The sequence below is a fragment of the Taeniopygia guttata genome, chromosome Z (genome assembly GCF_048771995.1).
Source record: "Taeniopygia guttata chromosome Z, bTaeGut7.mat, whole genome shotgun sequence".
NCBI lineage: Eukaryota > Metazoa > Chordata > Aves > Passeriformes > Estrildidae > Taeniopygia > Taeniopygia guttata.
Genome location: NC_133063.1, coordinates 78,853,442 through 78,869,893, shown reverse-complemented (window position 1 = coordinate 78,869,893; position 16,452 = coordinate 78,853,442).

Sequence of the window (16,452 nt, the reverse complement as noted above, 5' to 3'; positions counted from 1 at the left end):
CCCATACACACCCCAAATCCACTCACACACCCCTGGAGCCCCTCACGCACCCCGGGTCCCCTCACACACCCCCGGAGCTCCCACACACACTCCGGATCCCCTCAGGCACCCTGGACCTCCCATACACACCCCCAGATCCTCTCAGTTCCCCTCACAGTCCCTCACACACACCACCAGACTCATATGCACCCCCTGATCTCCTCAGATCTCAGTTCTCCTCAGACACCCCCTGACCTGGACCTCTCACACACCCTGGCCCCTCACAGACGCCCCCAGTTCCCCTGACACGCACCCCCAGAGCTCTCACATGCTTTGGTGCCTTGCACAGCCCCTCGGACCCCTCGTATACCCTTGATCCCCTCAGATCGCTCCTGTTGCTCACGCACACACCAAGATCCCCCAACAAACCCCCAGTTCTTCACACACCCCACGAACCCCCTCACACCCGCCCGTTCTTCAGCCACCCCACAGAATCACAAGACTGGGTCGGGCTGGAAGGGACCAAAGTGGGTCACCTTATCCGATCTTCCCGCTCCGGCAGGGTCATCCTGAAGCACATGGCACCGGGTTGTGACCAGACGGCTCTGGAATGACTCCAGAGACAGAGACTCCACACCCTCCCTGGACAATCTGTTCCCGTGCTCGGTCACTGCACAGGGAAGAAGTTCTTCATGCTCAGGTGGAATGTTCCTGCGCATCAGTTCCTGCCGTTTCTCTCACCCTAGTGATTGAGCATCACCAAACTGAGCCCTGCATCATCTCCCTGGCACCCTTCTCTTGATATTTATAAACAAGGATGATGTTTTTTTCTCAGCTGCCTCTTCTCGAGGCTGAGCAGGCCAAACTCCCTCACCTGTCCTCATGAGAGATGCTCCAGTGCCCTCATCATGCTCATTGCCCCTGGACCTGCTCACACGCTCCCTGGTTCTTCACACACCCCTTGCACCCCTCTCACCCCTGGGCCCCTTCGCACACCCCCTGGTTCCTCAGACACCCGTGAACCCCTCACCCGCCTCGACTCCTTCATATCTCTCCATGGATCCCCCTTTTTTACCTTCCAGCCTCTGGATCTCTGCCAATTGCACTGTAAAAGCCACTTGCATAATAGATCTAATGTCAGTAATGCCTTTTTCTGTCTCCTCTGCTGCAGCTTTTTGTCCCTGTTCTCTTAAAGTTTATTCTTTCTCCAGAAGCATACGTGGTTCTTTAATTTGAAAAGTGAAGTCGTTCTGCCTCCTCGCTCTCACTGGAACATAAGTGCCTGGATAATCCATTAAAGCATATGAAGTTGGCTCTTTGTGAAAAGAAACCTCAGATGGGAGTAAAATACTTCAGCTTCCATAGACAGAATTTAAACAGGGACTCACCAATGATTTTTCATTGTGCGTTTTTGTTGTCTTTATACTTGAAAGTAGCAGCTCACAGAATATCACGAGAGGTGGGCTATGTCTCCAAAACAGTTTTACCTTATTTAGGGTGTTAAAAGTAATCATTCACTTCAGTCAGGCCTCTTGAACAATGCCACCTATTTATGTCAGTGACATTTTAGTTGGCGCTTCTGGGTTCCAAATATTTTTTTTTTTTCCCTTGATGTGAAGTTCTGTATATTTTCCCCCTCTGCCTAGCAAACTCTTGAGTGCCAACATCCATTTTCTAGCTCAGCACATCTCTACTGTTTTATTTCAATTAACAACAAACGTGGTGACGTCATCCAACAGAAAATGACTGGAACCATAAAACAAAGCTTGTTCTTCCATAACAATTAGAGGAAGAAGTATTTCAATTCTAGGGATGTGTACATGCCTAAAAAAGCTGAGGATGCCTCAGTAGGTTAAAAAGATGGGTACACCAATCCTTACTTGCTTAAACACTGTTCTAGAAAAACAGAACAAATCGTATACTTCAAAATAGTTTGAGACATTATTTTATAGACTCACAAATTTAAAAAGAAAAAAGAGAAAATATTTGAGTGTGTAAAGAAAATAAAATCTGTGTGCAAACTGAAAAATAAAAAATTAGGCCATGGTGACATTTTTACTTTTTTTCAGGGTGCAAAGACCTGTAAAACAGTGGATGATGAAGGGAATGAGTCAAAATAAAACATTTCTGTTCAGAACTGAAAGTAAACAGCACCTAAACAACAGATGATATGCAAAGAAAATCCACCTTACATTTTTAATAAGCAGATATAAACAGTTCTTTATCAACATCTGCATAGAATGTTGTAGGATAAGAGGTTTGGAAACAGTTTAGACATGGAAATGTCAATTTCTGTCAGTTCCCTGCATAAATAAGTGAAAGCAGAGGAGAGAAACAGCATGTGAAATCCCATGGATTTTATACAGTTGATGGTGGTGGGATGATACTGCAGTATTTAGATATTTTAAAGGACAGTCTTCATGGACTAGCAATAGGAAACAACAGCAATAGGAAAATGAACCAAGATTTCATCAGGGTTCTGGGACTTCATGTAACCTTGAAGTTCTTTCACCCTGAGAAAGGTGCACGATTCTGTAGCTGTAAGGGAGGGAAAAAAGCACACAAATTCCCATTAAATGCCAATTAAAATGTCATCAACAGTAAGAAATACACTTTGAGGAGAAAAATAAAAGAATATTCACTTTAAGCTCATAATTAAATGGTTTCTTACATGCCACTGCTTCAAATAGCATTGCAGTAGAGTTTGAGCATAATTGGTAAAGAAAATAACATAACACATTAAATAAAAGCAAGCAATAAATTACTCTTATTCTGGCCAAGATTGTTTACCACAGAACATTAGTAATTAGTTTGTTTGGTTTTTTTTCCTTTAGAAAGGGAGGAAGGAGGAGGTGTGGAGGTTTTCAGTATCCTTTGACAAACTTTTTCTACTTTGAACTTGCCATTTGTCAGCTTCATCAGATACTTCATAGGGCTCATTTGATTTGGTTTTAATACATTTCAGCTTTTGTACGGAAAAGATTTTCTCTAGTAACTTGCCTTATTTCTACTCTTTGTGCCAACTTCCTCTCAGACTTTCTCAAGACATTCTTGATTGGTGATACAAATTTTTCATCTCTTTGTAATTTTTTTTTTCAGCAATTGGCACCTGTAGGAATATTCAACTCCTTTTAGTCTCTTCACAATCTTTGTCTTAGATAATTTTTTTTGTTTTGGTTTTTTTTGGTGGGTTTTTTTTTTTTTTTTTGGTGAACATAAGTGGATTTGGGGATTTTGTATGCTTTTTGCTCCTCTAGAGTTAACTCAAGTCACTGTTTCTATTTTTTTTTTCCTGCTCCTTAGAAAATTGAGGCAAGATTTAACATTTGTGCTCTCCTACTGCACTGTTTATTGTGTCCTTTATAATATTACAGGTGTTTATCCAAATCAAGTTTAAGTAATAATTTATTTTCCAAGAAATCTGGATGAAGGCTTAACAAATATGGTATTGTCGTGTGGTAACTTACCTGTATTTGTATTACACTAATCCTAGCTTACAAGTAAAAAAAGGTAATTGCAGCAACACTTTTGAAAGACTGCCAGATAAATCCTATGATTAAGACACTTAGAAATGAAATCTGTTTGCTGGCAGCCGGATGTGGTGCTGGAAAATCTCTTCCAGGGGGCCTTGTTCTTTTCATGCCTTAGATGTGTCCCAGTGTGTGTCTTCAGTATTTCCTTGTCCTTGTTTTTATGGACCTGGTGGTAGTGAGACCACCACCATAATTACGCTAGTACTAATATTTTAGTGTTTCTATCATTCCCTGATGACTGACATGCAAGATACGTGTTAGATAACTTCTGTCACCAGTGCATTTGTTTAGGAGAGAAGTGCAGGGTACATCTCATGTCCATCCAGAAATGTAAGCTTTTGCAAGACGCTGTGTGGTTTTGGTAGCTGGAGGAAGGATATTTTGCACCTGCTCCCTGCCCTGAGTGTGAGCTCCCAAGTCTAGTTTTAGGGTACTGGTTTATCTTTCAAGTTCTGGTTGTCTTGGTACCCAAGACATGCCTTTCATCCCGTGCCCATAACAGTCTGGTTGAGACCAGCAAAGCCCACAGGCTCTAGAAACCACTGCCAAGGTGTGCATGTGACACAAGGAGATTAAATGCAAAGACAGCCTTATAATTATGAACTTCAATTACCACATATCATTCAGAGCACTTATTGTCTGACTCACTCCTCTTTCTGCCCAGCACTTGAAAATTGCGGTGTGTATGTACATGCGTTAGGAAGAAGAAATTATTCAAAGGGAGATGGAATTAATTATTTTAAAGTGCTGTGGCTATAGGCAGATTCATCAAGAATGATTTGAGAATACAGATAAGCTTACTGCAACAATTCTGGAAATAAGATAACAAATAGGCCTTTTGTATTTTCAAAACAAAATTATGCTCTTTATGATTTGGGGTTTTTTGTTATGTTTCTTTTGTTGTAAAGTTTTAGTATTTTCTATGTCTGAGTCTCTAAAGAATTTTATCAAAGATTAAGTTGTAGGCTGTCACTGAGGTGCAGCTGAAATGTAAAGTGGGCAGCCTGAATACTCAGTTACCTTCAGTTCAGACTACAGAGGACTAATTTTGATTCCAAACCAAGCGGCTGAGCTGCTCAGGACAGAGCTCAGATGGTCAATTCCACCAGAGAGCCTCCTATTTAATTTCTCTGTGATCTAGGAACCTGTTCTGATCGTTTCTTTCTGACACCTCTGTGTGAACAAAGTCCATTTTGCGTATTGCAGTTCCTTCATCAGTTCATCTCTGCTCTCTAGAACTGCAGGCAAGAATTTGTTTCAGACATAAAACTTCTGGAGATTGTAGCCTATAGTCATGAGACAGCCAAAACACAGGGGTAAGAAAGTGCATTACCCTTCAGGGGTGTAGCTGAAAGATTTCTGTTTCTCATTTTTCATTTTCAAAGTTTTTTTGCTGTTGCTGGTGGTTTTTTTTTTTGTTTTTTTGGTTTTTGGGTTTTTTTTGGGTTTTGTATGCGTTTTTATTTTTTTTGTTTAGTTACTTAATTATGTTTCTGGAAGATAAAATAGCTTCTTCGTCTTTGTATCCCATTCATTATCTGCTGAAATGCATGTCCTTTGGAGCAAATACCCATTTTGTAAAGAAGCCAAAGGAGGCAGGTTGGCCAGCAGCCCACCAGTGTCCACAGATATCTATATTTCCACATGCTCAAGCCAGCCACTCCCATTTTACTCATACAATTAATTTTCAGTCCTTTTTAAAAAATTCTTCTTGTACTATGACAGTCAGTCCATTCACTTTTTTTATTTTTTTTCAAATTCTATAAACACTCATTATCAAAATTGAGTGGAAGTTACCAATAATTTATGCTACAGCTATCACTTTGTTGTTGTGGTGGTTTTTGGTTTTTTTTCACTTTTCCTAGTTAATTCAGTGTTTAGGCATCTCTAAACACTTCTAGAAAACTCTAGTTTTTGTTCTTCCTTATAACAGCTTAAAACTGAGTGCTTCAGGGAGAAGGGAAAAGTCCAGTTTTTTGAATGGAAATTTTGATACCCCTCTCTGATATGATGAACAAAATGTGTCCCATATACCATCAGCACCAAGTGTTGTTCATCCAGTCATTATAGATTTTTTTCATGTTTATGTATGAAATTGTAGAGTTTACACATTCAGAAAATTAAGATTATGAGAAATGAGGATTGCACTACTTCTATCATATGTCACCAATGTAATCTCTTATTCCTTAACTTCAATTCATATTCAGATCTTTGAGAAAGTATGGTATGTGATTGTGGTGTGTATGGTACATATTTGGCGTCAGAGGATGGGATGCTTGGAGACAGGGAAGGTGAACCTTTACCACATCCCTGAGGATGTCTGCTCCAGGCACTTGTGCCCCAGCATGTGTCCAGCCTCTGGAGTGCAGCCACTGGGAGCGAATCAAGGAAGCTTGTTCATAACCAGTTTTAATAACTATTCTCTCCTTTCATCTCCAGAACAGGAAATTAGAGTGGGAGCACAAAGGAACCAAGGTGCAAGAAGATACAGTAGTAAAAGAACATATTCTGACTTGACCATTTCACAGATGGGAAAACTGAGGCAGAGAAAGATGACAGCACGAATTGAATCTACTGTGTGAGAGTGGAGGTGGATTATTTTGAACACACAATACTCTCTCAGTTTTCATTTCCACATTTTTGTTCCACCCACAGATTCATTGGGGAAATTGCTAATACTGAAGGCAGTCAAATCCATTCTAATCTTATATAAGCAGTGGAAGCTGAAAACACAGTTTTGTAGCAATGTACTTGTTTTCCCTTGCTTTCAGGCTAAGAAATATAGATTGCATTACAGATATTAGTTATAGGTCCTTTGTGTAACTTTTAAAGATATGTTGGCAGGATAAGTTGCTGTATATTGTATTCCTGAACAATGCTAAGTATTTTGGTCAAGTGTTCTTTTTTCTTGGGGTATTTTTGTGTGTGCCATTGAAGTCTTTAAATGCTCAGATAGTGACTCACCTGCGTCCTTTCAAAGAGTTTATCACTAATCTCTGAAAATCATTACACCAAGTTTTTATTAAAAAAAAAAAAAAAAAAGAAAAAAAAAAGAAAAAAAAAAGTAGCCCCATGTCTTTTTATAAGGCTAGAATCCAAACATCTTTCTTCTTATCATTAAAAATATTTTTGGACTCCTTCCCTAGGATAAGTTCAGGGTGACCTGAAAGAATCCCTGGGGATGCTAAGGAAATGTAATGTTTATGAAAATTAATTGAAAAAGATAGCATGTAGCTAACATGTATATGACACTTCCAAGAAAACATTATTGTTTCAAAGGGAAAAAAAAAATATGAAAACCCCATAATGGTGCAAAAAAGTGAAAAAGGGATGAAACTTATGTGGGTGGTGAGGCCCTGGAACAGGGTGCCCAGAGAAGCAACTTGGGATAGTGGAAGGTGTCTCTGTCCATGCCAGGGTGTTGGAATGAGGTGATCTTAAAGGTCCCTTTCAACTGAAGCCATTATATGATTCTATTATTTTATGATTCTATTAAATTGTTATAATACTGTTCAGTCAGCCACTCATCTTAATTTGAAATCATACAGTTTGATTAGTCTGCATTAAAAAAAAAAAAAAAAAAAAAGTGCAATAGACAAAAATTTCCAGTTTTCCAGAAAATAGAAATAAAAGTGCTTGAAGTGGAAAAATGAGAAACTGAAAAAGGCTGTGTTTCTTATCAGGGGTCAAATAGGAAGGAGCCCAATACATGTGTGCAAAATGCTGTAAGGCACTGGGAGAGGGAAAATAGGGAGCTACAGTCAATCTTTCAACTATAATAGAACTGTCAATTAAGTTAAAAAATTATTACATGCAGCATAATAAGCTTGCAGATGCCATAGACTTAGGTAGGTGGGAAGAAGGGACTAGCCATTCAAATGAGCAACAAAACAGTAGTTTTCAGGCAGAGGAAAATATTAGATATATAATCTTTTTATATCAAAATATATGTGCACTCTTAGCAAGGATTAGACAGAATTCCTCCTCAAAATCAGTGTGCAAGTTGCTGTCTGAATTTCCTCATGCTTGCATCTGGCACTGGACTTTGGAGACTGGATTTCCAGATGATGTTTGCATTAACTTACCTCATATAGTGCTCTTACTCCTAGGAAAACACCCCTATTCAGAGGCATCTGGTGGAGAAAGTGGGCGTCAGGTACCTTTACAGATGCTGGGAAATGGAACTGGCAACACAAAATATGATGCAAATCCTTGTAGAAATGTTCAAAAGAGAATCATCTTTTATCATTTGCTTTTCCCTTGATGAAAGCTACCTAAAGCACCATTGAAACAGACACTGACTTGCTGCTGCTTTGATCGATTTACTGGTTCATATTTTCAAAATATCCTGTAGGCAGCTCATTCAGACCAAGAGGGAGAACTTCTGCTGTAACTATAGCTCATTCCTGTCCCACATGTCATATTGTAAAATCTGTTTTATCCAGTTTCAAAAATAACTCCTTTAACAGTGTCAAAAAACATATGGCAAACATCACCCCCACACATTGCATTCTATTGTCATCACCCATTTATGTCAAAGGGAATTAACATCCTAGGGACTCCTTAATCTTCAGGATGGACTGGAAGAAAATGCAGTAGAAATATTGTCCTGCAGCTGTCTCTGCACATCCTCTACTTTCGAAAATCCTCTACTTTTGAAATCTGTTCTATCCTCCTCAATTAGAACATCAAAATGCAAAAGTAACTAATGTTGTCTTTTGGCAGTGCTTTTTCTTATCTCTCTGCTCTGTCAGCAAGCAGCAGTTTTTCCTCCTGTCCCTTTATGGTATGATCTCTTCAAACAATATTTTTGTTCTGTTTTGTAATGGAAATGATGACTGATTCTTGATTCCATTTCGGCTTCTGTTTGCCCTGTAAAGACAAACCTTGCTCTTTTTGTGACCAGCTACCTTCCACAGCAGAGACTCACCTTAGACAAGGATTTGCCTCCATTCTGCTACTGTCTTGTCTCATGTATGAGAGAAATTTTGAATCCCTATCTTCTTGTTCCTCCTAAAGCTATTGCTAGTATTCTGGTTTATATTCCTTGTCTTGTTCTGTTCTGTCTTTCCTCTTGGCTTTTTTCAGCAGTAGATCTTCAGCTTTAGCAGGTTTAAAGGTATCTGATCCCAAATTAAACTTTTCAGTACTCTAGGCCACTGAATTTTAAAAAATTCTTAATGACCTGTACTGTATTGAAACAAATATTCAGTTGAATAGCTGTTTTATGTACAGAGCTAGACACCCAGTTTAGCAAATTATGTAAGCATGTGTTTGTCTCCTGTGCTATTCAGCAAAGCAGTGAAGAATGAACTTAGCATTAAACTTACTGAAGCTCACTAAGGTCAAGCAGTTTGTTTGAGAGACATGCCAAACTGAGGTGCATTGCTGAAAGAAATCCTTATTTTGCAGTTTGGAGCATAGAGGGGAAAAACAAAAGAGGTAAAAAAATATAGACACAAGATTGGAGTTCTAGATTGAACACTTCCCCTCTCGTCAGATATATTTAAATATTGTCAGTGAAGTTATTTATTTGGTTACTTTTTTTCTGTTTTGTTTTTTTAAGGAAGTACAGTTAAAAATTTGACATAAAACTGTGCAATGATACTTATATTGAATTTATCTGGATTTAGTTTTCTAGCAACTGAGCCTAGTTGAGAGGCACAGACAGTGACTTCCACAAAAGATTCTCTTATGGTTCATATTTTTTCTGTTTGTGGTTTTCTATTTGACCCTACAACACCTGCTCCTTGGGTGAGCACACACTGTCATCCATCAATAGCATTGTAACATGGTCTTGTGTTAAATATAAGGAAGAATTCTGCATTCTGTTTGGGGGAAACTTTTGTAGGAAGTAACACACAGAATATTTAATGGGAAGTAAACTATACACTTCAGAGATGTAACAGCAGACAGAAAAAAAATATGGGTATGTTTTCTAAGTTCCTACTTTTATTACGATATGGATGGCACCTTTACTTTGCTAAGCTGACAGTTATGTCTGTTTAGCTAGAGTAGTGACATATGTATTTTCATGTTCCAACAGGAGAGCAGGTGTTCTCTTTTTTTACTAGTAAAATAGGTAAATGCTGAAACTGGCATTTTGGAAGGCTTGTTGCTCCACTCATTCTTTAATTCTCTGTCAACAGGTTGACGAAGTGTTGACATCTCAAGCATTTGGCAACTAGATACAAATAAATTGCCTTGTCAATTTGCAAAATAATACTATCTTATCTTCTTACTAAAGCATAGACATTATTAAATATAATTTAAGACACCAGAAAGGCCTTTCATAATAAGATTACCTGAAACCTTATACATACCAGTGCTCTGTGAAAACTGCAACTTTGACTTCATAATCTAATAATTTTGCATGTCTTTGCATCTTCTCTTCAGTCAGATTTCTGATAATATTTCAGTAACTTTTTTTTTCAATTAAAAAACTACAATAAATCAATCTGTTCCCAAGGAGAAGGAATTACTTTCCTCAAATAAACCAGGGTGACTTAAAACATGATGTAATGTAATCATTTTACTACCTAGAACAATGAAATTAAAAAATAAAATTACATTAAAACTGCTATGTTAGCTATGAGTACTTCATATGATGCAGTCCTTACAGTTCTGTAAAAGAATTACTCATTTTATATATAATATTTAGTGGATGAATGACTATTCCTTTAAGATAACTGACTCATAAATACAAATATGATTCCCTGAGACTCCACAGTAAAAATTTCATTTTCTGTTTATCCACTATGCACAGGAAGGAAAGGTCAGGGCTAGAGGCAGAAAGTTTAGAAATCCAGGACAAAAAGTTGTGATGCATAGCATGTTTTAAATTAGTGCAGCAATTGCCATCTATCTTTCTGTACTATCCAGATGTACCAAAATTCTTGTTTTTAATCTGGCTAATGTCAGATTGAGCACTAAGCATTTCACACACACAATTGAAGCCACTCTTGGTTTCTTCACCTTCATTCTGACTTGGACATGAGTCAAGTTCAAGATCTGTTTTTTCCCAGTCGAGTTATTCTGCAGATCTCAGGGCCAAAAACAGTACTAAGAAAAAACTTAGGTTCTTCTGGGTAATTTTTCCATTGTTCTGCAGTGAGATTTTCTTTGACTTACATTTATGTTGTGCTGCTTTTTAAAAATCTAACTGATAAAAATTGAGTAAATTAAATTAAATGCTTTGCTAATTTACTCTTATTATTTAAAAAAACCCCAAGCAACCCTCAGATCAAAATACATTATCAACCTGTTTTAGTGCTGATTTGTCTGTGAAATATTGTAACATTTATTCAAATTCTTTTCAGGTTTGGTAATAGATACCCCTTTATCTTGTTCTGAGTTTTAGTGGGTCTTAAGTTGATACCTTTCTGCCAGTTGTGTTTTCGTAACATTTATTTTTTAAATGTAAAGTGGTATTTCTTCAAAATAGTGAATTTTCAGAAAAAGCTCTACATGTTCATCATCACAATGGGCCAACCAGCTGAAATACACCCCAGTAATTCACAGGAACTATAAATACATAGGGAAGATAAAATATTGCCACCCTTGCAATAAAACTTTGTTGGAAATGAAAACTCAAATCCTTATTTATTTATTTATTTATTTATTTATTATACAGGAAAACAGCGGTTTTTAAATTAAATATAAATTAATGATAAAAGTCTGATTTAGGTAGCATAATATTAAAAAATAACATATGTACACATAGACATTTGCCAAAAATGTTATAAGCCATGTGACTAATTTGGTCTCAATCTTTTGTTGTCTTCTTAATTTTGCAAAAGAAATCCTATACTTTGTTTTTTTCTTGGCTAGTAAATATAGAAGTAACTACTTTGTATGTCAAATTATTGTCAAAGATTCGAGGATGCAAACAGCCTTCAGACAATTAAATCAGATGCTTCCTCAGTGGTGTTCCTACTTGGGATAGTATGCAGGGAAATTTCTTTCCTCTCCTTCTCACCATTCTTTCCTGTCAGGATAAATCTGTTCTTTTTCTTCCTCTGCTTTCACTCTGTCCCTCCCCACAGTCACTTAGAGCCAGGTCCTTCTTTTGCTCCCCACCTTACAGACCCACCACCATAAATATAAATTTTAGACAGCAAAAATCCACTCTCTGTGAATATATTTGCTGCTTTTATTACTCGTTTCTCTTTTGTAGGACTGGCCTGGATGGGAATTGCCCGAAGACAGCAATAGAACACCCTCTTCCAGAGCTCCCACAAGAATTGTCTCCTGGTGCCAGCATTCTTCAAACTGCCTGTGCCAAAGCACCTTGTCCTCCTCTTCTGATGGGAACAGTAGGAACTTGTCTGCTCCCAGTAGACAAAGCACTGGGTTAGCCATTCCAGTTAAAGGTTAACTCTAAAAGCCCTTCAGTTTTGCAATCCTATTCTCTGAGGAAAATAATTAATTTTACTGCACGGAAGCCTCAGTTCACATAAAATGAATTATTCTGTCCAGCTGAGGCACCTCATCTTCCCAAGAGTCAGCCTGGAACTGGTGTGGGGAAGAACTTCTAGAATGCAGTCAGCCTAGCTGGCTGTTCCAGCCCTTCCTGCAGAGGGTCCTAACTCCTTCTGCTGGCTGTGCAGAGCAGATTGGCCAACTAAGTTCTTAAACTTTGCAAAATTAGGCAGCTGGCATGCAACCCAAGAGGTTTAGTCAGTGCTGGAATCAAAACTCAGGATTGATGATGCTGCCAGGCAAGGAGAGGAGAGGGCAGGATTTTGTCACCTGTTCAGTGAGGAGGGAGCAGTTTCACACAGGATTCTGCCACTGGACAGAAAACTTTTGTTTCTTCATCCAGTGTGTGTATATTTCTTCTTGATTTTTTTTTCCCTCTCTTGAAAAGCAGTAGGGTTATTACAGCCCTAGGTGATGTAGGGAGGCAGATTTGACCAAGAAAATGTGCAATGGACTCAGATCATGAGAGAACAATAATGGGCAGGGTGAGGAGGAAGGAAAACAAATTTTTCAGAAGGTATGTAACTGTAGCTTTGGGATAAGACAAATCGACTGCCCCAATGACATTCAGAATATATGTTTGTCCAATAAAACTCTCAACGGTAGATTTCCCAATGCCTCTCTCTCATCTGGTGTTTAAGTAGCTTTGATTCTCTGCCCTTGGAGAGCTTTTGAACAGACCTTTCTATCTGCCCTACCCTCCCACCACAACGTTCTCCAGCCTCTCACATGAAGGCGTCATTGTTGGTGTTTGTTCTGCCTTTTCATATCTGGGCAATCTTTCACCTAGCCAGGGCAGGTGTAATGTCGGGCTCATTCCATGCCAAATGTAGCAGATACATGTTCCTGGATCAGTCTTTACATTCTTATCCAACTTGTCAATACCTACGTAATATGTTTTCATGGAATTTTTTTTTTTTTAATCTGTACCACGAGCTGCAACATGTAAATGTTTGTGTCTGTAGTCAGTATATACTTTTCAGGGACATTTTTGGAAAAACAGGGTAATACTTATTAAAATACTATCTCCTTGTTAAACAAAAAGAGAAAGAAATTTAATAGTTGCTGCCACCATAATTATAATATTTTATTAATAAATATTGAAAATTTTGGATATCTGGTTTTGTTGCTGCAATATTACATCTCCTAAGGAGGTCTTTCCATGGCATTTTCAGGATTAAATTATGTTGCCCTCTTTACAACTTCTGACTTTTAAAAATAAATCTTGTATTTTCTATATGACACACTTGTGTGGAAGCAGGTAATTCACTATGTGTCTTCTGCCTTACGGGTGTGGAAACAGAGGGGGACTTAACAGTGGTCATGAGACAGATTATTTGTGCTCCTGTAATAAGCACTAGCAGTTAGATTTGTAGGGTCCCAAAACTGGGGAGAAAAGTTACATACCTTAGTCCCTTCTTTAGATTCAGTCAGCTCAATAAAGATGAAGAGCTAAAATGCAGACACAAGTTTCTGTCAGAATTTTCTGTAACTCAACAGTTGTTATCAAAACATTGTGTAAACTTCATAGCTCCACAGTTCCAGGTTTTGGCTCAGGCTCTGATTGCACTTGAATTGTTTCCGAGTGATCAAAAGAGAAATTAATAGATGCCTAGTAAGAAAGTTCACTTTATTCTATTTACAGTGGAGTCTAATCTCAATACATTTAGATAACTGTGATAAACATCCCTTTGAACTGAACCTCACCTATTCCTGAAGGATTACAGAATGCTGGAGTCTGTGAGAGCATTAAATACAGCTGCTGGCTCAGATTAATTAGACTTCTGCATTTAAGGGCTCACTAAGGGTTTCACAGAACCTACAGAACTGCACCTTGTGCATCCATGTGTACTACCTGTAAATTATGGGACAGCAGCAGATTATTGTATTTTATTCAGAGTAGATTGTCTAAAGGATGGGGACTTGCTGTCTTTAGCCATGCAGAGGTTTGTGCTTTCCAAAGCAGGCATCTATTAATAGAAATCAGAGCCTGGAATATATCCTCTGGTGTAGCCATAAGCAATTCAAAAACACAATTAACAAATATTCAGCGGATGTCATTTGTGTTCTAGGTTGTTAATGCCAGAAAGCTATTATTAGAACTATGAAGTAGTTTGACAACTTGCACTTTGAGGAATACAACATTTTCCTTTGTTTGCAGTTTGCTGCTAAGTTTTGGTGGAATTTAGATTTAAACAGTATCCTCTATATGGTTAAAGGCTAGAAATCTGCATTAGACAAAACTCCCATTCCCTGTGGATTGAAATATGTTGTTGGTTGGGATTTTCTTAAAGTGAAAATTTTAATCTAACCCTCATGATACCAAAACTTAATTTCAGTAGAATAATCTTAAACTAAGTGCTGCCTGAGTAAGGTTAAAATTAAAAGTGAAAGATGTCAGCTTCCATTTAATTTATGGTATTTACATACATGTAACAAAAAATTATTTGTCAGAAGAACAGCCAGTTTATGCCACACACTTAAACTTACAATTTTTATACAAATCTAAACTGTCAAAATTGACTTGATGCTTTGCTGATCAGGAATAGAATTTGTTGGTGCTGAAATGATGGCATTTGCTTAAGGAGTATATTGCACAGGGGCGAAGTGATTCTCTGCAGAAACAGTGATTTTAATAACAACAAAGACAAAGTTGGTGCCATCTTTTCCACTCTGTCATGAAATGATAAGCACTTTCACATTTCTTTTCACCTTCTATTGCTGAGTTTACTTGTTTTCCACTGAAAATGTTAAACATGGAACAAGCTATCCCACATTCAAACAAACCACTTCTTTACAAATATCTCTTGGGCAGAATTGTTGAGATTTTATATACATTCTGCTGTGTTTTGAAGCTTGGGATAGATTTGCTGTATTGCTGTGATCCAGATATGAACAATTTATTTGACATTTATTTGACATTTAATAAAATCTGTTATGCTACAGCAGACCTCAGAATTACAATCCAGTGTATTTTCATGCATTGTTGTATTTCAAAATGTAGGAATATTTTTCCCTAAGTCCAATTTCTATAAAATAGAGATCTGAATTTTAAGAGGGTTTTCTAAAACGTATTTTTCTTATGCCTATCACTACATTTGCAATATCATTGAATTGAATTTTAGCTACTAAACATTATTAGTTTATGATTATGTGGATTTTTGCATATATTTGTGAAAATACCCAGTATGATGGTCACCCAAAATGTGATTTTTACATGATGCATAATGTTTAAATGAATTCTAACACAGCATGGTACACACAAGTATTTTGTGACTGTAAGATAATGGAAATGTAGACACCAGGATGTGTGCATGCTTATGTCAACTGGGTGTCATGCTTGTAGCCAGTAATTAAATATTTACAGAGGGAGACAAAAGAATGTCCCTGAGGCTAAGAGCTCGCAGAGTTGTGTGTGTAGCAATATTGAGGGTACTAAGCTAATCTGGAGATGCCCAGCAGTCAGGGAGTTGGAAACAACACTCATATTTTGACAGCAATAACGACAATAAAATGTTCTTAGAGCCTTGTCCCCTTGGTCAGGTGATTCCCTGGCAGATTTTTGCCAGGATCAGTTTTCCTGTGCCACTGTCTTTGCTTTGCAAGCACTGTGTGTCCTTTCTTGCCCCATGCACATGGGCAAGGCCACCCCAATGCCTCCATCAACCCAATGATAGGTGAAAGCAGAGGTAGAAGCAAATATTCTGAAAATTTTGCTAAGCAGCAGTGAGAAGGTTTTTTAATCCTGTTGCAGGATTAAAATTTAAGTGTTAAATACAGTGTTAAAGTACAGTGTTAAAATTCAAGTTCAGGATGATCATTCAAGTGTTGATATGAACAAGGTGGATCTGAAGCATCACATCACACAAGGTGCTGAAGAGCATTTTTAAACTTGAAGTTTACTTGGCTTAAGCTGTAAACAGAATGATTCTGGTCATTTAGAGTTTGTCCTAATCATCCTACCACTTTACTTCCTCATTACCAAGTAAAGATATTTCTTATTTGGTGATATGTAGGTTGTACTCTGGTAAATTGCTTTCAGGCTAATGTTTAGGATGTGCAATGTTCGCAGGATGTCAGTTTTGCATAGCACAGAGCGCTTGATCTTACTGTCTGTCTGGCTGCAAGCAGGACATCATGTACCTCAGAGAGGCTCCAAATATGCTTTAAATATAAAGCACTAAAAAAAGCAACGATATATATTTCTACATATTTAACTTTATACAATGATAAGCAAGGACATGTTCCTGCTGACTTTATAGTCATTACTGGACCAAAAAAATTAATAAATAGATTAAGAGAGGCTGACATGTAAGCTATGATAGCAATTTCATGTTTTTTTTTCCCATCTTGGCCCAGCACAAAACCTCAGAATTACTTAAATTACTCTCCTTTACCTTTCTTCTTTCTAATCCTTTTCATATTTAGAAAACACAGTGTGCCTCCCCAGGACTTAAAC